We start from the raw sequence: 25633 nt of genomic DNA on the forward strand, positions 1-25633 counted from the left end.
CCATGAGATCAGAGCCACTTCAGCAGAGCAGACCCCAGAAAACATCCTAGGGGACTTCCAAAATTTGAGAGTATGCAGTCCTTTTTTATTTCTAACTCTGTGAAAGCAGTGAGATGAAAACAGATGTTCTACCCTGCTGATTTCTGCCATTTTATAGTTCTCTTTTGTCTGAGCTGGGAAATCCTCATTTGTTGGTGGGATTTACATGCAGAAGAAAATGCAGGAGGAAGACATAGGGACTAAAATATTGGGACTAGGGGTTAGAATTCTCCTTTGTGTTTCTATTTTGGCAGTTCAGCTGCACTCCTGCATGGCTGGAAATTTTGTGAGAAGTCAGGTTTGGGAGCATTTCTCATCTCCTAGGTCTAAATATATGGATTCTTCATGTCCTGAATGCAAACTTACTGGGCATTTGATCATTTTTGTTGGTTTTCTTCCACCCTCTTGATATAAGCAAATGTAGATGCCTGCCTAGGGAGAGACAGAGTGCACAAAATCCATGATGTGCTCAAATTGTTCAGTGCCTCCCTGACTGCACCTGTGGAGCCCTCAACTTTTTGTCTGTGCTTTGTGGAGATGAGGAAGCATAACTCAAGTTTAAGGCAGTGTCTGACCAGTTATAGACAGTGCAATAACTAACCCTGAAGTCCATTTATGGATTTATTGCTAAGACAGTTAGGACTCTTGGAAATGCCACTGCATCTTTCAAATCCACCTAAAATTACATTCCCATGACATTTCATAGATCTGGTAACATTTACAGTGTTACAAAGCATAAAGAACTTTACCTTTGCAAGTGTGGAATCCTCCAGAATTGTTTTATATCATAGACAGAAAGAGATTTTCCTTTTAAAAAACAAATATATTTTGAGGCCATGCATTTTCCAACTTTTCTTCTAATGAATCTTCCCAATAATTATTTCAGCTTTGGGGCATTCCACTATGTTTGCCAGTAACTTAGAAGTGTTTATTCACAGTAAGCAGAGTCTGTAAATTGAGTCCTCTTCCACATTGAATCCCTTCAAACGTTAAATAAAGGCTGCAGAAATGTGGGATCCATGGGCATCACCTCCTCCTTTGGCAGAGCAGTTGTCAGACCCCCATCAATTATCTGGCATACAAGGGCACAAGCCAAAAGGGGATTTTATGGAGGGCCAGCTGGTGGTCTCAGCCTCAGGGCTGGAGAAATGTTCACACCAGCTCACAGCACTGCGTTTGTCAGTGCTTGTCAAAATGTGTTTGCCACCCTGCTTTTCATTCTCTGAGGAGCTAAAGTCTGATATTAAAGATCTGACATTAGAGAGATTGCCATCTGCAATTTAATGTTCCATAATTCCTTGAAAATCCCAGTCAGGAGGGGTATTTTGGTTTTTCATCTCATTTTCCTCCTCCCAACCCCAAAAACTCCTTGATGCTGGCACATTTTGTTGGGCTGCCTGTCTAATGGTTCCTGTCAGTAACTGGGGGGGGACACCAGAAAATGGAGAGATGCAATGAAGCAATCTGCAGAGCCAACTGTGCAGTGAGCTGTCTCTGTGAATGATCACACATTTACACTATTCCAGAGCTAATGCTTTAGCTGCTGCCTTGTTTTCTCAGCACCTGAGAGTTCCATTGCTGTTAATAATACAAGAAGAAAAGTCCTGTGAATATGCAGAATTTGTAGCATTTGAACTCCAAAGGACTAACGACCTGCCAAGCCAAACATGGTATTGCAGATGGATTGACAGTGGGAAATTATTTTACACATTTTTGGGTGGAGCTCTCTAACCAGCAGAAGCTGTATAAAAGCTCTAAATTCTATTTGCTTGTTCACATTTGGTTCTGTGAGCAAATAAATATTATCTGTTAATTTGAAACCAGTCATTTCTCATGTTTGCTCTCCTTCCCTCTGTTTAGTTGCTTACTTGACTTTATTTAAAACACAGATTTTTGAAATCCTAGAAGGAGACACTGCAGTTTGTAAGGCCATAATAAAAAGAGACTCTATTATTTTTTTGAAGCAAAGCATTGACAGTCAAAAGCAGTGGAGTCCACCTTGTCTTAATGAAATTTACTTTTCTTTTTAACGCGATGGATTTAAAAACAACCAATTTTGTAACTTCAGTGAAAGTTTGTGGAGCTGGAGAGCATTACTTTTAATCTTTTTTTATTATTATTATTTTTAAAATTTTTAAATTTTTTTCCCTATTTCACATGAAATAGAGAGCATGTTTAGGGGAACATCAGCAGGGAGGTGACAAACCATCTGGATTTTAGGGTGAGGAGTTACTTTTGCTGCTGAGTTACAGCTCTGCTGTTACAGCTCTGCTGTGTCTTGAGTCCCAACAAGAATGGAGCAAACACTAAAAGGAGGTCTCACAGAAATCTGAGGAGTGAAGGAAGGAAGGAGAAGGTTTTGTGCCAAGCAGAAAATAAGGCCAGACTGGAGGAGTTTAGGGAGTAGGGGAGAACAGAGATGTGTGTGGGGGACACAAGGACTCCCAGCTGCAGATCCAGAGGTTGGCAGCTGGTTGTGCTTGTGGCAGAAGCACAGCTGACAAAACCTGTTGAGAATGAAAATAAATAGATTTAACTCAAGGTGACAACACCATGTCCATGTCCTTTTCTTTTACTTACCCCAGGACATGCCAGCACTTGCCTCAAATCCAGATTTATTTGATAAAACATTGGATTTCCAGGAAACCAGCAGCTCTCCTGGCACCACCCACATCCTGAATTCCTGAGCAGGGATATTCTGGAAATATTCTGGAGCTCTGCAGGTCATTCCTGAGCCCTGCACAGCTGCATGTCAGACAGCTTGTGTGTGAGCAGGGAATCTGATGCACTCTCAAGGGAATCGCTCCACTGCCATATGGTCACACCTATTTGTCAAAAAAAAAACCAAAACATGAATAACCCATGGATTGAGAGTCATTCCTAAGAGATCCCAAAGCAGAGGAGAAGATTAATAATGGATTTTGTAGCCAGAGTCTGAAGGAGAGGGCAATGTAGAAAGAAAAGTAGTCAAACTGGTCTGTCTAAGATTGCTTTCAGTAATTATTGCTGGAGAAGAAGAGGGGGTCAGTGATGATGAATTTTTTGGAGGGATTTGTTTGGTTTTCTTGTTGGTTTTTTTGGTTGTATTTTCATAGTGTTTTTTAATCTATTATATCTATACAATCTATATCTATTCCATCTATATTATATCTAATCTATATCATCAATATCTATATAATCTATCATCTATATCATCTATATCTAATCTATATCTATATCTATATCTATATCTATATCTATATCTATATCTATATCTATATATATCTATCTATATCTATATCTATATCTATATCTATATCTATCTATATCTATATCTATATCTATATCTATATCTATCTATATCTATATCATATCTTCTATATCTATTCTATATCTATACCTATATCTATTCCTATATCTCTATATAGATCTATATCTATCTATATCTTATCTGTTATTTTTATATATATATAATTTATATCTATATTTATATCTAATCTATCTATATCTATATCTATCTATCTATATCTATATCTATATCTATATCTATATCTATATCTATATCTATATCTATATCTATATCATCTATGTCTATATATATCTATATCTATATCATCTATACCTATATCTATATCTATATCGATACCTATATCTATATCATCTATCTATATCTATCTACATAATCTTTATCTTTATCTACTATATATATAATCTATAGAACAGGTCAAGATATCATCTATATAATCCATATCTATATGTACCTCTTTATCTTTATTAAGATAAATGCAACAAGTAGTTTTTCTGTGTTGGGAGAGGTATTTACAAACCTAACACTGCAATGCAGCATTGAAAAATGCAGTCCTGGCTGGAGAGACAGGGCAGATTTGGAGAAGTGGAGGCACTGGAGGAGGGCAGGGATTGGGTCAGAAAGGATGGGGCAGAGGCTTGGCAGTGGGGACCCCACATGTGGAGAAACTCACATATGGGGCAGTGGAAGCATGAGAATGACACAAGGAAAAGGTGAGAAATCAAAGAATGTAGCAATTTAAAATATGTTATTATTTCCATCCCTTTAATGCTTAGACCTGGACTACTTAGCAGACTCTTAAGATTTCTTAAGATTATTCCTACAATTCTTTCTTGGCTTTAATCTTATTTATGTGCATTATCACTGCTCCCTAATTCAGTTCTAATTCCTAAAATCAGTCCTAAGTTTTTCTTCAGGGAGCTTGAATGAAGGAGATTTTCTCCACAGCTCTCCTTACTGGATGTGGGATTTGATTTGCTTTACCATTCCTACAAAATAAATTAAAAAAAGGTCCCCAGATGTTGCTAAAATAAAAAGTTGTCATCTCTCATTTTGGGGAGAAAATTGGAACTTTTTGACATGGGAGGCTGACTCTGGTTAGGTTATGCCAGGGCCAAATCTTTGTTCTGTCTCAAATAAATTTTTTAAATTAAGGTAATTCAGAATCTTGCAGAGAGTTGCCAGAACCAGATTGTCCCATCAGGAAGGTACAGCTTTGGCTTTCACAGGCTCTAGTGTGAGAGAAAATATATCTGCCAAAAAAGCTGTTTGGATTTAGGCACACCAGCACGCTTACATACGTTCTTAGACATGCTTTTCTTTTGTCTGGACCTAAATCTCTGAGGAGATGGAGCCCAGCTTCTGCTCTGGTGTCAGTCAGTCCTCAGGGACTGATTTTTCAAACCACTTCTTGAGGTCTCCAGTCATGGAGCAGTTTGTCCCCATTTATTTATTTATTTATTTGTTTATTTATTATAAAAGTGCTTTTCTTTGTACTACAATTCAGAAACTTCTCTGCTGCAACATTGGGCCAAATGTTTTCCAGCCCATTTGGTGCAGACATGGCATAAGCACTGCTCTCTTTTTTTAATTTTGCCCTTTAAATGCTTGAAGATTTTATCCTCTCTTTACACCCCTCTTAATCTTGGAAGTTTTTTTTCAGATTGAAATTCCTCTTGGCATCCTGAGAAAAGGGCTTTTTCCATGTGCTGCAGGCAGAGGAATCTCTTTGGTTTTGCCCAGAATTGTTTGCAGCTCTCTCATTTCCCATGGCTGCTGATAAGAGTTTCCATGCTGGAGTTCTGCACTTCTGCAGCTACAATGTTGAATTTAATTCAGAGAGTTATTTTGGGTATAAATAAATCACAATTATGGCCTAGATCCTGCATCTTTTCAATTGGAAAAGTTCTAGTGGTCTCATCTGGTTGATGGAAACAGATTGGGTTGTGAGGCAATACTCCCACTTTCCATGTTGTCCTTGATTAAATAATAAATTGTTTTATCAAATGTTTTCAGCCCAAAAGCTTTGACATTCCTTGTGCCCACTTCAGAAACCTTTCAAAAAATGAACTCCTAGATAGAAATTGCTTTGTAGTCCTCAAATAAATTATATTTTGATGATGGTATGCACCTGGTGGGTCTCTATGACCCAGGTGCAGAGGAGATGAAGAATAAATGGGTTTTAAAGAGCAAGCAAATTCAAGATGGAAATTTAATGTTAGTCTGAAACTTATGTTAATAATTGAATTTAATGGGCATGACATACCTGTGTTATAGAGGAATATGAAGTACAAACCAATCAGCAGAAATTCCTGGAATCAGTGGCAAGGCTGGGTTCAGAGGAAACTGTTTCTTATACCCAGCAGAGCTGGACTGTAGCTTGTCTCTAATGATTAAACATGTTCATGGACAGCACTTTTTTACCCTTTAAGAAACTGCAGCGCCCTTGTGTTCTGCAGAAACTTTCCCCCGGCCCAAAATATAAGTCCAACCTAAGATCCGAGCATTTAAAATGGATAATTGTATTCTGAAATGGAAGTATTGAGGAAGAAACCAATGCTAAAGCCATGTTCTAAATAATAGAAATAAATAATAATACTGAAAGACTGAAAGAAGGTAAATATCTTTACCACAGAATGTGCCCACAACTACAGCCTGAGCTCTCCAGCAATAAAGTTCTTGGCATTCTGCAAAAGTTCAGCTTTTAAAGGCATTTTTTGTGTATGGAAATTAAAGGACTCATTTCAACCTCCCTCTGAGGTTGACTTTATTACAGTGAATCTTCATTTAATGGAAAATTAAATTGAAATTCAAGAAAATCCCCAGTCCTCATGGAACAAAGTCCGAGGCCATGGCTTGTTTATTTCTCAGTGCATTTCCTAGTTGTTTGTCATCTGGAAATCAATGGGAAAGAGCATGTCAAATGAAAGGACACATTTCCTTTTATGACAAATCCATCTGATGAGGTTCAGGAAAGGCCATCTGCCATTTCAGCTTTCAGAAATGGGATTTCTGTCAATCACTGGTGCACCAGATGGGTTCTCTCCCTTGCTTTAAAACGTGATTTTTATGTTTCTTGCGTTGGGGTAAAGAGGATGCTCTGAGGATGGACAAGTTTGATTTGATCTTTAATAAAATGGCAAGAAACAGTCTGAAACAGGTTATTTCCTATCATATTTTCCACTGCTGATTTTCAGAGTGGTATTGATATTTTTTCTTTCATCGCTCCAGAGGGGGAGGAGGAACATTTCCTGAAGAACTGGTGCAGCTGAACAGCTCTGTATCCTGTCAGGCTTGATATTGGTTTGGGATCATGCACTGCTGACTGTTGGGCTTTCTTCTGGAAAGAAAAATAAAAAGAGTTTAATACTTTATGTCTGGGATTAATTTAAAAATTGTGTTTAGTATCTACTCAAATTCACAGAGAAGTAACTGTTTATTTTTCCCCTTCATGCATCACATTTTATTCTGGTAAATATTGAGTAAGTTTCTAAAGGCAAGTGAAGAAAACACAGTTTCAAAGAAGCAACATAAGATATTTCTCTTTCCTGATTTAATTTCTTTTTTTCCTCGTGTCCTCCTGTGGGGAAATGAAAATGTGTTAGCATCTTTTAATTAACTCTGAAGCACACTAGTCCCAAAGTAATTAAATGTACTACTGACCACTTATTTCTCCCACAGTCCACAGCCATGAAATGAGAAACAAACTTGTGGCTTAGGAAAAAAAAAATCTAGGTCAGAACATTTCTCAGTGTTTCATACATAAACATACTCATGAAATTTATAAAATTATAGAAATTATTTCTATAATTTCATGATCCTGTTTAGAGGTAATAAAAATGCATTAATACCTTAGTGCAAAACTGTCATTCAATATTTAGGAATTATAGAAATATCATTGCAGTACCTAATGGGTTATGGTGTAATGTGAAGAAGTTTAGTTGCCTAGATCTATGGTAAAGTTTCAAGAACAATAGGGATTATCATTTGAAGGTTTATTTTCAGGAAGGGCACGTAGTTCAGATGCCTGGGGTGGGAAAATGGATGGATTTTCTTTAATGTTCTGATTGTCACAATTTCCTTATAAAGCAAATAACCACAGTGACTCCACCTGGATTGTCCACCAGCAGAACCAAGGGTTGGAGCTGAAATGTGAGACTGAAGCCTGGACTCCTGGGAGCTCCTAAAGAGACTTCCTCTGCTCCCCAGGGATTTCCAGTCCCATCCATTTGGAAGAGAAAACCTCCTACAAGCAGCTTCCTGCCCGTCTTAGTGGAGTGGTAGGGCAGAGAACAACCAGTTTCCACAAGGAGAAACTTAGGGCAACCTGGGAAATGCCTTGTGTGCCCACACAAGAGACAATTGGGGAAGAGCTGATCAGTGAAAGGACAGATGGTGACACAGATTTCCAAAGGAAGCTGAAGGAAAAGGCATGAGGAATGCCAAGTCTGTGCAAGTAAATTAAATAAATTAAATATACCTTTGAAAACATTCTGGTTTTAAGGGGAAAAGTTGTAGAATTGCTCTCATCATGGGTAGAAAATTGTTTTAGTCTCCAAAGCAGGCAATATTTCCTTTATGGCTTCTGGTGGTTTTCAGCCCTTAGCAGGTCTTATGGAATTGTTTAATTGAAATTTTGTTATTCCTGTAACTGTAAAAGGGAAGAGAGGGAAAAGGGGTGTGTACAAGCATGATGGACATGACATTTTTATTATGGATGCCAATGGAATTTCTGGAATTCAGACATTTTATATTTTTTTTACCAGAGTGAAGGTAGGTGATGTTATTAAATAATGCTTACTATGTTGTCATTATCTTATACACTTCAATGGATTTATTTGGGGTGTCAAATTGGAATGATCCATTTCAGCAATGTAATTCAGAATTAGCCTTAAACCAGCAATTGCTTGTGTTGCAAATCATGGCATATTTGGAAATTGTTAATTAATAACTTGGCTCACTTAGCTCTCTAGTGTTTTCTTTTGACAGGCTAGGGATGCTCAAAGGTAGAAGAGAATAAATTTCTCCTTTTAGAGAATTTATCCTCAGTTTTAGACAGGATTTGGTGCTTTGAGACACTTATTTCTGGAAAGTATCCTTAGACACACCTCCATTCTTTTAATGTTATGTTTTACAAGGGCATGGAAACAGCATCAGGCAAAGACAAAATTCCTTTATTCCCTTCACAAAACCCCCATAGTTTCCTTGCTAGTCTTAATTAAACAAAAGGGAAATCACAATATAACTCCCTCTTTCCTTGGAAGTTAATTTTCACACCTTTCCAGTAGTGTAATTAAATATGTGTCTTTTTAAATTCACAACTTACAAATAAAATCATCAGATTGGTTTCTTAATAATCTGGTGTTCCCTGAGTCTCAGGCTGATATTTATCACACAATTATTTCAGCTTTGACTTCACTGAATGAAACACTTTCAATGATTTGATACTACTAAATGGTAAAGAAGATGAAAAAGCTGAGTAATATAAACTATTATAGCTTTTAACTAAAAAATATGCACACTCCATTTTTAAAATTTATAGACTGCATAGTATCTCTCTATATATCTATATACATAGATTATATATATATTCTTATACTTACATGCATATATAAATAAATACAAAATTAATGTAATTTCCTCAGAAAAACTTTGCATCTTATCCCCAAAAGGCTAAAAAATAAGTAAAATACCCTTAATTCAGAGAGATTAAGGTTTCTTTCTTATTCTTATTTTGGCAAATTGGAGATTAACACATTTAGAGTGACAGGTTTTTTTGCCTGTATTTTTTTAAATTCCCTTGGTTCTTAGCAAGTTGGAGTAAGATCAGAGAAGCCACACTTTACTTGCTTACTTGTTTCTAAAATTGAAAAGATAATTTTCAAAAGAGTAAACTAAGATTTTTCTGCTCCCCTGTCCCTCACATGTGAATATTTTAAATTCTATACTCTATAAAAGAGTTACAAACTGTTGCAGGTCTGTTCAATGTCTGTAAGGAGCTGTCAGCACCTGTTCATAAAACCTGAATTTCTGTTGGCAGTTTTTGATTAGATTCCGTGCATGCTGTTGAAGTAGATTTCAGTGTGTAATTTCCAAGTTAGATCAGCACTCAGCCCCTTGGAAATCCCTCTCACAGCAGAGATCATCTGCTTTCATCAGCTCACTAGGCAAATATTACTGCTAGGATCAAACTTCTGCTGAGGCTGCATCTTTACAGAATCTGGAATTCACTCCCATGAATATCACCTGCTTGTTTTTAAATTTAAAATTAAGTATTGGCCAGTTTTGTTCTTTTCTGGAGTAAGAAATGACTCGTAGGATGTTCATATGAAATGAACAAGCACATGTGAGAAAACAACTGACATGAATTAACGGGTTCATCTGTGCAAAGGTTAAAGAAATTGTAAGGTATTTACCCAGCCTTTCCTTTTTACTGAATATTAAATATGTATTAAAAGTTTTTTTTAGAGTAAAATATCCTCTCTGCTCTGGGCAATGTTGTATCTTCAATGGATTCTCAAAGTCTGGGGCCAGAGGGGATCATTACCTCATACATTCTTGGCTTTTGTGTGTGTTTGTGGATCTCTTCATCTTTTCTAAGTTGAATGAAGAAAATTGAATATCTGGGTAAAGTGAGCCTTTCAGAGACATTAAATTTTGAACTGGGAACACCTGGAGGAGGAGACTTTCTGACTCCAGCTTGGAGCTGAACACCAGTACCTGAAAAATGTTTCTAGAAGAACACACATTGTAAGATTTGCTGAGCTGCATTACTCAATTGTCACTTTTCTGAGGTTCTTGCAGCTTTTTCTGACACATTTTTAGGGGCTGGTATCCAATTAGGAATCCAATTGCTATCCTGCCTAGGTACTTCCTCTTTTGGAGAGCTGACACAGGGCAAAACATTCCTGATTTTCCTCAGGAAACCAAGATTTCAGCACCAATTCAGCTGGCAGAGATTTTCCCAGCACAGGATTAAAACTTTGGGTGGTCTGCCAGGTAATATCTAAGGAGAGCTCATGGATTAATAATGACCCCGAAGCATTCAACACGATATCAGTCATTTTGGTAATGGAGGGGTAAAGAAATGGGGTGTGGCATTATATCTACAGCTGCCTGAATATTGGGGTGTGATCTTCTGGTTCTTGTAGTCATGAAGGTTTTTAAAATGAAAGACTGTTTTCCTGATCTGGCCTGAAATGTACATCCCACTCCTGGAAAAAACCCAACCCTACAAACCAACCAACCACCTCCAAAAGATCCCAGCACCCCCAAAAAACCCCCAACAAACAAACAAGAAAAAAAGGAAGGGAGGGAGAAAGGGAGGGAGAGGGAGAGAGAAAGGGAGGGAGGGAGGGACAGGGAGAGGGAGAGAGAGAGAAGAAAGAAAAGAAAAGAAAAGAAAAGAAAAGAAAAGAAAAGAAAAGAAAAGAAAAGAAAAGAAAAGAAAAGAAAAGAAAAGAAAAGAAAGAAAAGACAAAGAAAGAAAGAAAGAAAGAAAGAAAGAAAGAAAGAAAGAAAAAAGAAAGAAAGAAAGAAAGATGAGTTCCCAACCCTTCAAATAAAAATCCCCAAACAAAACCTAAGCTAAAGTTGTGTGGTACTATTTCTCTGTGAGCAATGACATAGAAAGAAAGGAATGTGATCCTCCAGTGCAAACAGCAAATTTGCATTTGATGCCTGACTCAGGAACTCAAACCATCAGCACAGCATCTGAGACCTGACTTGAAACACATCCAAGCTATAATTTCCTGCACTAGAAAATTAGATATGCCACCTGTATGTGGCTATTCAGACACCTTAATAGGTTTACCAAGATGTTATTTAAAGCCTGAAGATATTCTTTATTTATCTTGATGTGAAGTTCATCACCTTTTAAGCAATGTGTGCCTCCTATATGATTTATATCAGTATTCTGCTACCTTTATCAGAGACAGGCTTTACCTTCCTTTTTTTTTCCCCATCATTTCAAGAAGCTATAGAGTCAAAAAGAATCCACTCCACTGCAGTGTTTATGTTAGAGAACATCTGTTTGTTTTCCTGAAAAGCAAATAAATTCATTTGCAGATTTTATTAGTTTAAAAAATTCTACAGTCAACTGCAAGCAAGCTAGATATAATATCCAAAAGTATCTTCCTGTAAAAAAATAAAGCCAACATGAAACCTTGCTGGGAGAAAGAAGGATTCAGATTCAGGAAGGAAATCTTGCAGTAAAATTTATTTCTTTTAGCAGGTGTCACCCTGGACCTCTCTGAAACATGGTGGTGAATATGTAGGAATTAATTTACACATTGTAAATGAGATTGAAGGAAGCACTTTACCATAAAGGTAACCATGATTCCCCACAGATGCTCAAGAACAGCCCTCACAGATTCTTTCTACAGATTCTTAATCTTGCTGCTTGCTCAAAATTCACAAATTTCATCTTGACAGGCTTTTCTTCTTTAAATAAAATTACAGCAAATTGACATTATCTCGGACCACAATGTAATAATTTCCATAATAAATATCCAGTTTTGGTTGCCAGAGGGTGTTTATAGATCTCTTGAGACACACTCCAGTCTACTCCTTCTTTGTGCATCTTTAATGCTCAAAACATCCTTACATGGTATGATATACATATCCTTGTATCAAAGCACATCCCTTTGTTAATGATCTTCCAGTGAAGAGTAAATTTGCAGATTTAGCTGAAACCACACTAGATTTAAGGGAAAGAATAAATGTCTTACCACAGGAAGCAAAGGTGGAAACCCTCCCACCAGCCCTGGAAGGAACCCAACACACCAGGTGTCTGATACAGGGAGCAAATTGACCATTAAGCAGTTGCCCCAATTTTTCCTCTAATAACCACAGAAAAGGTATTAACCTCCACTGATTGTTCAAGAAGTGTGCATAGCTCTAATTAAACAAATATTTCATTTCCCAAGCTGTTGTCAAGAGAAGACACAGTGCCCCACAATCATTGGGTTTAATTATCCCATCCATGATTCCTGCACTGAGCAGCATTAACAATTAGATAATTTTTGCTTTTTTTTTTGTTCCTTTTTTTGTACACTGTTTGCTAAAACATAGAAAGCAGACACCCTAACAGTGCAGAACAGTGTTGAGCAGGAGAAGGTTCTCTTTGTCCATCTTCTCTAAGTAGTTTCCCAATGTGTCCCAATTTTCTTTAAAGCTATTTTAAAAGTCCTTGGAAGTAAGGGAAATTTCTTATTTTCCTCCCAGAATGGTTTTCTTAAACATTTGCATCCTCTGAGTAATACTTGAAACCTTGGGGAAAATGTTACTTAAATATTTACAGTAATTCAGCTTTGAGCAGGATAGGACTTGTTTTCTATTAATCTTCTTTTCTTTTGTTCCAAAGTGTTATTTCTCTCTCTTTTTTTTCCCCCCCAATTTATTTATGATAATAAGAATCACATTGTTAACACATGTCTGTCCTTACAGTATTCCTGAGAGCTGTTTAAACCTATATAAATCTGCTTGATTTGAACTGAATTAAATTGATTTAAATACAGGCTGTGCTAAGACACTCCATTGCAATGGTGCTCTTCCAGGAATCTTGAAAATCCATCTAATAAACCCCATATGTGTGCTAATGAGAAATTAAGGAAAAAGGAAAGAAGGAATTCCTTGAAAGGGTTACCTAGAACATGGCAGCTCACACTGTACACACTTTGATAATTATCTCATTCCCCCCCTAGAAAGGTTTGAATGACCTTGAATGTTTGTTAGCTGGAAGAATAAACACACAGTATTTTATTGTATTGTACTGCTCCTGGTTAAAAATACCACTTAGTGTTAAATTTCAATAATAAAATCTTGGTAATGGGATAATGCTTGCTGAGGAAGGTTTTGCCAACTTATTTCAGGAGCTAGTAAGAATTAAATTTTAATGTGCTAATTAATGTGGCAAAGAGCAACTTAGCAAGTAAATAGGCAAAGCAGAGAAAATGTAGAGGTTTTGTGTTGTGAAGAATCTCTTACATGATGTTTCTGAATACCAGCCCTCACACTTCTGCTAGCTGGTTTAGCAAAACAACATTAATAAATGAATAAACACAAGTAACTTTAGAATTAATCCAAGATTGTTTTCTTATGATTTTTGCATGGCCTATTTTTGTTTATCCTCACTGAGTAAAATGTGCCTGTTTGCTTTTTCATTTAGTAAAACTGTACTATTCTGTACAAATTCTGATTTACAATACACAGGAGGCTGGTTTTGTCCAATATTTTCTCTGACTAAATATGTTCCTCCCCAGGGAGAAATCCTGGTAGACACTCATGTTCACCCTGGTTATGTCTGAGAAGAGACTCTGAAACAGGAAAATGTTCAAAATTGGGTAACACCATAGGTCAGAGCATAAAGAACAAATACAGAAACCCTGCAGCAATAAAGCCTACAGTTAAATTTGAGCAGAATTTCATCACTTCTAGGTCTTATCTACTGCAAATATTTTGTAACTTTCTTTGACAATTCAGTAAACTTGGAAAAAAAAACCCAAAGAGCTTTAAGCTTTCAGTCAGTAAATCTCCCTTTGATTATTTATATTTGAAGAAAGCTCTCTGAATCTTAAAAATTGCCTTATGATAGCTAGGTCTCAAAAAAAAAAATTACATGTGTAGGAGGCACAGAGGTGCAATAGCTTACACACCTAATGTTGTGCTGTCAAGTGAATATTATCAAAACCAACCTTTTAGCCATTTAGAGGGGGAGGAAATGTTTCAGAGGCAGGCTAATGGCTGTCAGGCCGGGTGCAATATCAGCCAGAATATGAAACTGCAGCAGCAGCCACAGTGTTACCTACAGCATGGCAGCAGGACAAGTTCCCCTCAGTGTCCTGGGGAGTGAATTATGTCCCTTTTTCATCTCTCTGCCCTCATCAGCCCCAGCTCCTGCAGTTGACAATGCCAGTGAATATGAATAACCAACAATCCAGGTTCAAAATTCATCCCACGTACCTTCCAAGAGGATGTGCATTTGATAAACTACTACAAGAAGTGTTTGGATTTTTCTTTATCCTCGTTTCTTTTTCCCTTTGTCCCCACTTTAGCAGCTTTACCTGTGCCAGGGCTGCACATTCTGGCAGATTGATTATCTCCACCACACAGCAGCACATCTGTTCAATCCCTTTCTCTTAATTTCAGCTCAAGAGAGCGAGGAGAGCGCTTTAATTCCAGCAGTAATCTAGTTTTAATTGAGAATGGCTGACTTGTGGCAAAGTTTGCTTTTCATCCCCTCTTATGATCCTCCTCATGCCCTATTCTTACCCTCACATGTGAAGATTTATGAGGGGCTTTGGTGTCTGCCTGGGTCCACCACGCTCCATCACCTGTTGAAGGCAGTGCTGTCTGATAGGGCATGATGTATGTTTCTATTGAAAACCCAGCAGCTGCACTCAGACAGATAAAAAAAGGTAGAGAAGAGGAAGTTTTAGCCAGGAATTAATATGGAAATGCAAGGGGAAAGAAAACAAAATATCTTATTACTGCTTTTGTGTCCCTAATAGCTCTCTTGCTTTGTCCTTTAAGTCCTGAGAAGCTCTGCTGTGAAGTGTTAGCAGTGAGGCATATCTCTGACTTCACTGATTCCATGAGAATATTAAATATTTCCCTTTACCCACTGTTCTTGTGAGATCTTCAACTGCTTGGTGTAGAAAGGAACTGTTTTTCTCCACCAGTGGGTGATTTTCCAAACTGTGCCGAGGAGTTTTCTCGCAGTAAGTTTCATTTGTTGTGGGTCAGTTATGGTTTGGAGGTGACAAAGTCAATGATAAATAAGTTAAAAATAAAATGTTTCTGCAGCTAAGCCCTGGTTACCAAGCAGATTGTGTGAGGTATGAGGGACGTAAGACCTGGATGCAGGAGGGTTTGAGTACAAGCCTCACTAACCAGATTTGAGAGAAATATTGGTATTAATAATTTATAATACTGTTAATAAGTGCTGATTTATTTGCTTATTTTTGAAGACTTAGTCATGGACTAAAAACTCATGATGTGTGGGGGTCTGTAAAACACAATATTAGGAAGTTCTTAAGAGAACTGTCTCAACCAATTTTCGTCCCATTGAAGGACAAGAACTGGCAAATACCTGCAAAGAGACAGGTGGAGATCCACAAAAAGTCAATGAGAGAGCATTTGTGAGAGTTAGAGATGATGGTCTTAAAAGCTTCATCCCTCTCTGTTTAAATACACTTTAAAAAGGAGAGTCTTAATCTAAAGGAGCTTGATGTTTCTGGAGTGCATGAGAAAAGACTTGGGAGGAAGAAGAAGAGAAGAGATTTTAGAACAATCTGTCTCACTTGGGCATTGAAATCTGTTGTCAAGAGTAGGTTGCAGGCCATAATCAATATCTCAGGAGAAAATAAGCAGTAAAGAACCTTGAATACCAGAGCAGGTAAAAATATATTAGTTTAGACATGGGGAGCAGGTTCACTGGTAGAAGCTGAACTGAGAAATAAAACTGAAATTCCCAACAGCAATAGAGGATATTCAATCAACTTAAAAGCAAAAGGAAATGAGATGGTAATTGAAATGGCACAGGAATTATCTGCTTGATAGAGTCTATTTGGATTTCCAAAAAGACTTTGCACAGAGCCCCTGATCAAAGACTTTAGGAAAACTAAGAAGCCTCGGTGTAAAAAGAAGGTCCATGAATAGATGGGTAAATTCTAAAAAGGTAAGAAACAAAGTGCAGGGAGAAATAATCAGTTCTTTCAGCAGAGGGAGGTCATCTGAGTTCTGCAGAGCCCTGCACTGGAAGATTTTTATACTTTTAATAAATTTCCTGCAAAAGGACAGGAGCAGTGAAGAAAGAAAATTTGTTGTGGTACTAAGCTGGACATGTGAATACTGGGCAGAGGATGAAAGATTACTGGGCAGAGGATGAACCTTATAAAGCAGTGTGACTGGTAATAAAGTGTCTGGCAATTCCATGCACATAAATATAAAGCACTGTCAATGGTGGCAGAGACGCCTAATTTCACATATAAAAAGAGAGTTGTTACTGTTTGGTAGCAGTGTTCCTGTTTGAGCAGGTAGTTCCATGAATGCTAAAGCAATGAAGAGGTAAAAAAAAAAATAAAATCTAGAGCTAAGAGTTATTAAGAGAGGAATAGAGAACAAACTAGAGTCACTTGGCATTACAGAAGTGGGATCCCAAGTGCTCCCCTTCACACAGGAGAACTTGGGAAGTTTTCATAGCTGGTGGCAAGAATGATTAAATGTTCGTTTTCAGGCAATGGCTGAGCAGCCTAGGGCTCCCCAAGGTGAAAAATTACCAAATGGAGAGAGATTTGTCCAGTCCATAAAAGTTTGTGTGGCACTGCGAAAGCCGTGTAGGATTTGATCATTTTGTCCATTCCAAGCGCCATCTGACCCAGGAGACAGTAGGTGAAAATAAAAATTAGGGAAGGCCACAAGACTAGGCCAAACACAATGAGGTTAATTTGGCAGGCTCCAGACCTGTGGCTGCAAATCTGGAGCCAGAGATGACATCTCTGTGTTCAGAGCACTGTGGGAGAGAAGAAAGGGTAGAAGGAAGGGAGGAAACAAACACTTCCTCACTTGAATAATTTTAAAGAATCAGATGACCAAATCCCTTTGTTCCCCTAGATTCCTGTTTTTTTTTAATTGTACATAATTTAGTAAAATTAAAATACTGAACCTGCAGCATGCATAATTTGGTTCAGAGAAATGAGAAGTTTTTATTGCATAGACCAGAGGAGAATTCACTTTATGGCAGGAATGTGAAGGAGGAAAAGGCATTGCACAACTTTGGCTGAGTTTGGGGATGTCCGTCAGAGCCTTCAAATTTTTTGCTTCTTTGGGGGCACATGTGAGGGTTGATTTCAGCAAAATCAGCTTTTCTATGGAATGACAGCCTTTTGTTTTCATGGGATAAATGATAAATGGGATAATTCTATTTCTGCAGCCAATAAAAAAGATCTTTCCTCCTTTCTGGCCCTCACTTTGACCCAGACTTAATCAAGATGCAGTTTGGTGAATATTGGTTTACTACATCAACAAGCACAATAACACAAAAAAAACCCCTGAATATATATGGTGACACCCAGAATTTATGTTTTAATGACTTTGTGAATGATGCTCCGAGTAAATCAGTGTTCTGGATTGTCAATAAACTGCCGAAACCTGAGAAGGCATTGCTAAATTTACCTTCAGAAAAATAAAAAATTCACCATAGCTTTTCCGCAGAGAACTTCCTTGTATTTCTTTTCACATTGAAAATATGCATATTTAAATTATTATAATTTTATTGTGAACCTAAAATGTGGCTGCAAGCTAAATGGCTCCAGATACCACAAATAATACAAGTAACCACATATCTCCATTCTGCAGAGAAGTGAAAATCTTACAGTGCCAAACAACTTTAGTTTAGAAAAGCATCCTTTGAATACTATTTTGAGCAATTAAAACTTAATTTCAAATGGTTGAACACATATATATATATATATGTAACTGTAAAAATATAAGGTAGGTCTTATATATTTGGAATGTTTTTCACATTCACAAAGACCTGAAAGATACCTGGGGATATAAACAGAGAGGCTAATTTTAAATTAAAAAAAAAAGTTAAAATGAAGGAAAAGGAAGGAAGGAAAGGAAGGAAAGGAAAGGAAAGGAAGGAAGGAAGGAAGGAAAGGAAGGAAAGGAAGGAAAGGAAGGAAAGGAAGGAAAGGAAAGGAAAGGAAAGGAAGGAAAGGAAGGAAAGGAAAGGAAAGGAAAGGAAGGAAGGAAGGAAGGAAGGAAGGAGGAAGGAAGGAAGGAAGGAAAGGAAGGAAGGAAGGAAAGGAAGGAAGGAAAGGAAGGGAAGGAAGGAAGGAAGGAAAGGAAGGACGACAGGAAGGAAAGGAAGGAAAGGAAAGGGAAGGAAGGAAAGGAGAAGGACAGGAGGAAGGAAGGAAGGAATGGACGGAAGGAAGAGGCAAGGAAAGGAAGGCAGGCGGGGAAGGAAGGAAGGAAAGGAAGAAGGAAGGAGAAGGAAGGAAGGAAGGACGGAAGGAAGGAAGGGGAAGGAAGGAAGGAAGGAAGGAGGAGGAAGGAAGACGGAAGGAAGGAAGGAAGGAATGAGGAACGGAGGAAGGAACGAAGGAAGGAGAAGGAAGGAAGGAAGGAAGACGGAAGACAGGAAGGAAGGAAGGAAGGACAGGAGGAAGGAAGGAAGGAAGGAAGGAAGGAAGGAAATGGCGGAAGGAAGGAAGGAAGTGGCGGAAGGAAGGAAGGAAGGAAGTGGCGGAAGGAAGGAAGTGGCGGAAGGAAGGAAGTGGCGGAAGTGGCGGAAGTGCGGAAGGAAGTGGCGGAAGGAAGTGGCGGAAGTGGCGGAAGTGGCGGAAGTGGCGGAAGTGGCGGAAGTGGCGGAAGGAAGTGGCGGAAGGAAGGAAGTGGCGGAAGGAAGGAAGGAGTGGCGGAAGGAAGTGGCGGAAGGAAGGAAGGAAGGAAGGAAGGAAGGAAGGAAGGAAGGAAGGAAGGAAGGAAGGAAGGAAGGAAGGAAGGAAGGAAGGAAGGAAGGAGGAAGGAAGGACGGAAGGAAGAAGGAAGGAAGGAAGGAAGGAAGGAAGGAAGGAAGGAAGGGTCATGTTCTAATGTGGGTAACTGTGAGAAATTATTTGAAAATAGATGCTCTATGGAAAAATGAGGTCAAATGAGATAACATTGTATCTGCAAAGCATTTATTGGTAACAGACATATAAAAGGGAATTTGCCTACTAAAGAAAACTTTTACAAAAAAGGGGAAAAAAATTAACAGCATGGTGGCAAGAAAAAGACAGAGAAAGAGAGGAAGAGCAAGAAAGAGGAAGAGAGACAGAGAGCAAGAGAAATAAACAGAGAGGGAGAAAAAGAAAGGAAGAAAGGAAGAAAGGAAGAGAAAAGAGGTAACAGGTGGGGGGAGAAAAAGAGACAGAGGCAGATTAGGACAAAAACTTCTCCCCTCCATGCCTGCCAACACATCCCGCTGGCGCTCTCCATCAGCTCTCCTTGTGCTGAGGGTCCCCCCAGAACACGGAGCTCAGCACAGGGACAGACACTGGGCCAGGGGAGCCCCCAGGTCCCTGCCCTGCCTGGGGGAAGGTGCAGGCAGGCTCTTGCAGCAGACTCTGCATCTCTTGCGTTGTTATAAGTAAAAAAAATGTTACCCATTTTTTTTTTAAGGTTGAGCCAGTTGCTGCCGGGGGGAGTTCTTCCTGTTGGTTGTTGGCTGTAATCACCTGTAAATGGTCGGTCGTTAACTCCCTATTGTTGAGAATTCCCCTTTTTGTCGGGACCACCCTGCCTGCTGCCGGGAGGATGGCACCCGGATGGGGAAAGAGGGGAGATCGGAGTTGGCATGCAAATGGCCTCGGAGCCAGCATGCAGGGAGAAAAGCCCCTCAGCAAAACTAGCAGAAATACCCCTCAAAACAACAAGCCAACGGATCGTGAAGAACAGAGTCCAGTGTCCACTAAGACTCTTTTTACCTCTCAATGTGTCAGCTGGAAAGAGGACCCTGAATGTCAAACCGGAGAGGCAAGGAGTCTCCTGGTGCTCTCCTGAGGACGGCAGCCCCAGCTCTCCCCACAGATTAGCAGACAAAGCTGCACTTTTCCTCCTCCTCCGTGCCACTCCTGGGAGCAGCGGCAGCATGATCCTCGACCGGTCAGTTCTCCCCACCTGAGCTGATCACTTTTAATAAAGGCATTAAAAAGGAGAAAGATCTCCTGCCCTATTTATTTCAGCATGGCTTTGTATCCCGTGCTGTGCTGCGCTGCAAGGCCTCAGCAGCGAGCCCGGGCAGAGCTCTGGGGCCCTCAGAGGGATTGTGACTCATCCTCACGGCCTCTGCTTCTTCTTTTATTTGTTCTTAATCTTCTCATTGTTGCTCTTCTCATTCTTCCTTCTCCTCCCCCTCTTATTTCTTATTCTTATTTCTTATTCTTATTCCTATTCTTATTCCTGACGATGGCTTTACTTACTAGGAGTGAAGGACACAAAATTTCCTTGTGCAGCTAATTTTAGGACAGGCCCCCATAATATCCAACAATTATGTGACATAACCACCTGAAAAACAGTCTGAAGGAAGTCTTGTTGTTATCTGTTCCCCTAGCTAAGAAATGTATTTCTTTCAGAGAGCAGAGCTTCACAATTGTTTACTTTCTCAATTTTTATTTTCCAGACTACTCCCTCCATCATTCCCAGTTGTCCTCCAGCTTGCTCACAGGCTTATGTGCACCTACATAAGCCAGCTGTTTTCCTCTCAAATTCTCCACAATGGTTATTTTTAAGAGTTAATTGAACCCTGTGAGATCAGGCTTTGTTGTGGTTTTGCAGAGAGGTTCCATGCACAGGAGCTATTTAGGGAGGATATGCAGGAGGCGAGCACAAAGGGCCTTCAAATATACTGTTTGGAATAACCATATCTATATCTATATACAGCTCAGCAGTGCTGTTTCTATAAAATGTTTTGAAACCTTCACTGATTTCCTTTATTTTTTAGGAAAAGGAAGTAAAACCATAATATTTGTGTATAGATCACTCAAATATATCTGTCTATTTTACCAGTAACTGTGAAGACCTTAACATGGAATATATTTCCAGTTTTGGGTGTTGCCCTCCAGGGTAAGGTGAAACCAAATACTGAAACATTGGAAGGAACAAAGGAACAAACATTGAAAGGAACAAAGGAAAGGTTCAGACTCCTGAAAAATGAATTTTCAGGTGTAGTGGAGGCTAGACACAAAGAATTTAACATGTGTCAGAAGGAGGAGATAGAAATCTGTTGTGTTTCCTGTTCCTGGTTAGACAGGGAGCAGGAAGTATGAGTTGGGGAAGGAAAGTTTGATGCAGATGTTAAAAAAATACATGAAAAACTTCATCGGAGTGATTAGGGACTGTTGTTTATGTTTCAGTTTCAAAGGTCTTTAATTACACATTATGCTGAGCAATAACTGAGGGGAAGTGGGTGTTCTGCACAACATCCCCAAGGTGTGCTCTACCTCTTTGTCTGTCTTGCTCTTGGGTTATGCTGCCTTATTTCCTTCTGGTTTTTCACCCTTCATGACAGTCTAAAGTCTCCCTGGCCAGGGTAAATGTGAATTGATTTAGTTAAGGTTGGTTTGAAATAGTTAAGCTTGGTTTATGTTTTTAGCCAAGCTGTGATCCAGACCTCTTATTATCTCATTTTTAATTATTTTTTATTTTTTTGAAGGAATTAATCCTAATTAGGTCAAGTCCTTCAGGTCTGTTTCTAGTGAGCCTTTCAGTTTTGTAAGTTGAAGAGCTCTGTAGTTCTGATTTTTCTCATTAAAAGTTTGTTGATATTTTTCTGGAAGAACCAATTTGGATGTCCTGAGAGACAAATAGGGGATTGCAAAACAGTCCTGGTTAGATCTCTAATGCTTCAAGCATGCCTAATTTCAATTTCTGGGTGATTTAGTCTTGCATCAGATTCTTCAAAGAATCCTATTTGGTTTTCAGCTTGGACACAGAGATTATATTTCATCTTTATACCATTACTAGCCACCCTTTATGTAAAAATAATGAAAGCTCTACTGATATGTGAACAATGTTTCAAGGAAATGAGATTAAAAAAAAAAAGTATGATTTGGAACTTCTGATCTTTTAATATTTTTTTTAGATATTTATACATGAAAGCAAATAATTTAATAAAATAAGCCCTGTCAGGCAAAGCTTATTTCTAATAGCACTACTCCAAAGCTGGAACTTTAAAAAAGGAGGAGAATGAGCATAAAAATTGCCCCTGTCAATACTTTTCTGAGTTTCCTTTTAGATGTTTCATCATCAACTCGGTGCTGATACATGTATTTTAACAATAACAGCAAACCTTTACTCTCAGAATGGTGTTTTTATTTCTTGGCTTCCCAGTGTGGTTCAAAATATTAAGATCCTTATAAACTTAAAGATTTGTTTGTTGCATTTTGTCAAGCTCAAAGGAATTTTACAGCCCGTTCCAGAAAAAAAATGGTTGTGTCAAGGATTCCTGGGGCACTTGGAAATAAGAAATTTATTCCATGTTTGTCATCCACATCCCTTCAAATTACTGACTCTTGTTTCTTCAAAATGATGTGAGAGTACAGAGAGAAGACACAGTGAGTTATGTTCAGGTGATCACTGTGTTAATATCCAAACACAGAACATTATATTTTATTTCCATTGTGTTGGATCATCCTTAAAGCTCTGAAGTAGCTGCAGTAAATAATCTTTTTTCCTTTTATTTCTCAAGTACTAAAAATTTATTTGGAAATGTGATGTACAAATCTTTATAAACTTAATCTGTGGCTGACATTATCTGGCACTCAAAAAATCATAACAGAAGTGTTTATTTCCACTGAACAGATTGCCCAGTCTGAATTGTTACTGACAAGGAGCATCATAAGTAACTTCCAGGAATGTGGAACTGCTTTCTAATTTAGACAGAATTCTTTACAACCTCCAAAAATAATGTCACTCTCTGCATTGACTTTTAAAAATGCTTATTCTCTAAAATTAACCTCCTCTAAACCAACATTGGTGGTAAATAGAATGAAATTTACTCAAATCTTTAAGTTTGGATTCAGAAAGAAATAAATTAAGGGTAAATAACATGGGCTAATAAGACTATTAACAGATAAATGACATTACTGCCACCATTTCCTTAAGAATTAAAATATACTGTGAAGCAGTATCCCCTAGAGGTAGCTGGAAAACTCCCATATTTAAAACTTGCTGTAATAAAATTTCAGTTTTGCTCCAGGGTTCAAATTTCCCATTAGAAAAGCTTAAATAATTTTCTTAAGGAGAATTGAGCATATTTTTATCAGTGTTTATTATTCTTGCAAGACCCTATGGTATTTAGTAAAGATGCAGTTTTAGGATATATTTACCTTCTGCTGATTTCTGTTGAAGTTTTGTTGGACTTACAAAGCACACTTTAAATTCTTCAATTAACTGGCAAAAAGTGTTAGAGAAAATGGAGTGGGTTTTATTGCAAATATTAAAAGAAGGAGAGGTGAGATGTGCAAATTACAGTTTCCATAAGGCTTGACTTCCACACAGAGAAGGAAAACTAGTTTTGAGCAAAGCAGCAGCAGACCTGACTTAGTTCAGCAAGTCACATTTCTGTAACAGGGAATTTTGGAGCATTTCTGAACCCCTTCTGTTAACACTACAAGACCAAATCAGTGGCCATAGGATCTTTCTTGGGAAGAAAATTCATTTCTGTGAGCTCCCTTCTCCCTTTCTCTCTTTTTGATCTGCACTTAGACTGGGTTATTTCTTCAGCTTCTTCTCCGTGGTTTAGGATTCTAATGCCATGAATTGTCTGGAAGAATTTATTCCCTAGAAAGAAGAGCCCCTGCTGACATGGGGGAGGTAAATTTAAAGGAAGTGCTGCAAACTTGGTAGGACTGAAATAAAGGCAATATAAAAGTGAGAAATTAAATGCCAGTTTTCATTTCCATGTGTGCCTCAAAACATCTAAATGAACCTTGTGCAAGGAGGCTAATTTCCTTTATTGTAATTGTCTCCTCTTCCACCGTTCTGTCTTTTTGGATATTTTCCCCTTCATTAATATAAACAAATTTCTAATCAAGTGGCCACCAGCAATCTACTGTTATATCAGTCATCAGCCCAGGAAAATTGGTTCCCTTGATTATGTGACATAACCACCTGAAAAACAGTCTGAAGGAAGTCTTGTTGTTATCTGTTCCCCTAGCTAAGAAATGTATTTCTTTCAGAGAGCAGAGCTTCACACTTGTTTACCTTCTCAATTTTTATTTTCCAGACTACTCCCTCCATCATTCCCAGTTGTCCTCCAGCTTGCTCACAGGCTTATGTGCACCTACATAAGCCAGCTGTTTTCCTCTCAAATTCTCCACAATGGTTATTTTTAAGAGTTAATTGAACCCTGTGAGATCAGGCTTTGTTGTGGTTTTGCAGAGAGGTTCCATGCACAGGAGCTATTTAGGGAGGATATGCAGGAGGCGAGCACAAAGGGCCTTCAAATCCCTATTATCCTGCCTATGGAACACTCTTGGAGTGTTTCTGTATTTCTGGTGATATGGTTTTTTACCCTACAGTGCCCTGCAGTCCCTGGGCAGTTTGTAGCCGCTGACATAACAAAGATGGGAAAAGTTTGTGAGCTGGATAGATGTGATAACAGGAGGAAAGTGAAGAGAAAGGTGACCTGTATTTAGATTTGTTTTGCTGCTGTTAAAGAGTCTCCTAATCCTTACTCATAGGAACAGTGCAAGTAAAAGTATGAGAAATATTTGCTGCATGATATTTGTTGACTATAAGAGCTTCTTAATGAAAATATTGTCCAGTTACAATATACCTTGCTGTATCATACATTTTAGGCTGAAATATCCATTGATTTCGAAAGGGATACTATTTCTTTTCAATCTGTGAGTGTTCAGAGTAGGTATAAGTGATTATGATTTTTAAAGTGGAATTCAAAACTATTTATTGCTGTGGTGTCTGTAATAAATACCACTGCTAAAAGAATATTTTTTCTAGAAGTGAAAGAAGAGAAAAGTTTGCCTCTCTTCTAGCCATTTTCTGCAATCAATACACGGAATATTCAGTGAAATTATAGCAATTAATTTACAGACAATTCTTAGCTAACAACACATTTTTAACAACTCCAGGGAGTACTAAGACATAAACAGGTCTTCCCTCCAGATTTGTGGTGCTGTCTTAACTTTTCAAGAATAGATGAAAATTCTTCTGTCAGAGCAACAGGCATTTGATTATCTTCAGCCAGGGATATATGCCAGCTGCTCTTTCCCCAGATGCATTTCTTTTTAATTGTTCTTTAAAACTCTCTCAGAAGCCAGGGAAAGAAAACCTCAAAAATTGTCATAAATGAAATCAATGGATTTATTCCCTTGTGAACAGAAATTGGAATATGAATAGCTGGAATCTCTAGGGCAAAATCCAACATTCACTGTAAAAATAAAAGCATTTTGCAGTTTAATGCACAATATGTACCGGAGGCAGGATGATTCACTTTTTTTTTGGCTCTGCAAAGAAAATCAGGAGAAAATTTGACTTATATTTTGTTGGGGTTTTTTTCTTTTTGGAGGAGAATCACTTCTGTGGCAGGAGGAGAAGGCTCAAGAATAAAGGAGAAAAATTGTGTTGAAAATGAAATTTTGGCAAAACTAATAGAAAAACCAATGTGGAGTTGGAGGTCTCAAAGATAGTATTACAGGCATAGGACAAGCAGGAAATTTATATTGGAAAGACTGCTATGCATTTTACATCTCCAGCTGGAGTTGAACTATTTGCTGATTAAATATTGCTATTGCCAAC

At 38.2% G+C, this 25633-nt stretch overlaps 1 protein-coding gene and 1 long non-coding RNA gene across 2 annotated transcripts in view; both read right to left on the reverse strand.

Annotated features, from left to right (window-relative positions):
* Positions 1–25633, reverse strand: part of LOC115484325 (zinc finger protein 239-like) — an 822389-nt gene that overhangs the window by 580109 nt on the left and 216647 nt on the right. The gene's annotated exons all lie outside the window — the stretch shown is intronic.
* LOC127061082 (uncharacterized) lies at positions 6433–20117 on the reverse strand. The gene is made up of 2 exons (XR_007780532.1): positions 19801–20117; positions 6433–6665 (listed from the first exon to the last, which is right to left on the reverse strand). It is a non-coding gene; the product is annotated as an uncharacterized LOC127061082 (long non-coding RNA).

This window comes from Serinus canaria, chromosome Z (assembly GCF_022539315.1).
Source record: "Serinus canaria isolate serCan28SL12 chromosome Z, serCan2020, whole genome shotgun sequence".
Taxonomy (NCBI): domain Eukaryota; kingdom Metazoa; phylum Chordata; class Aves; order Passeriformes; family Fringillidae; genus Serinus; species Serinus canaria.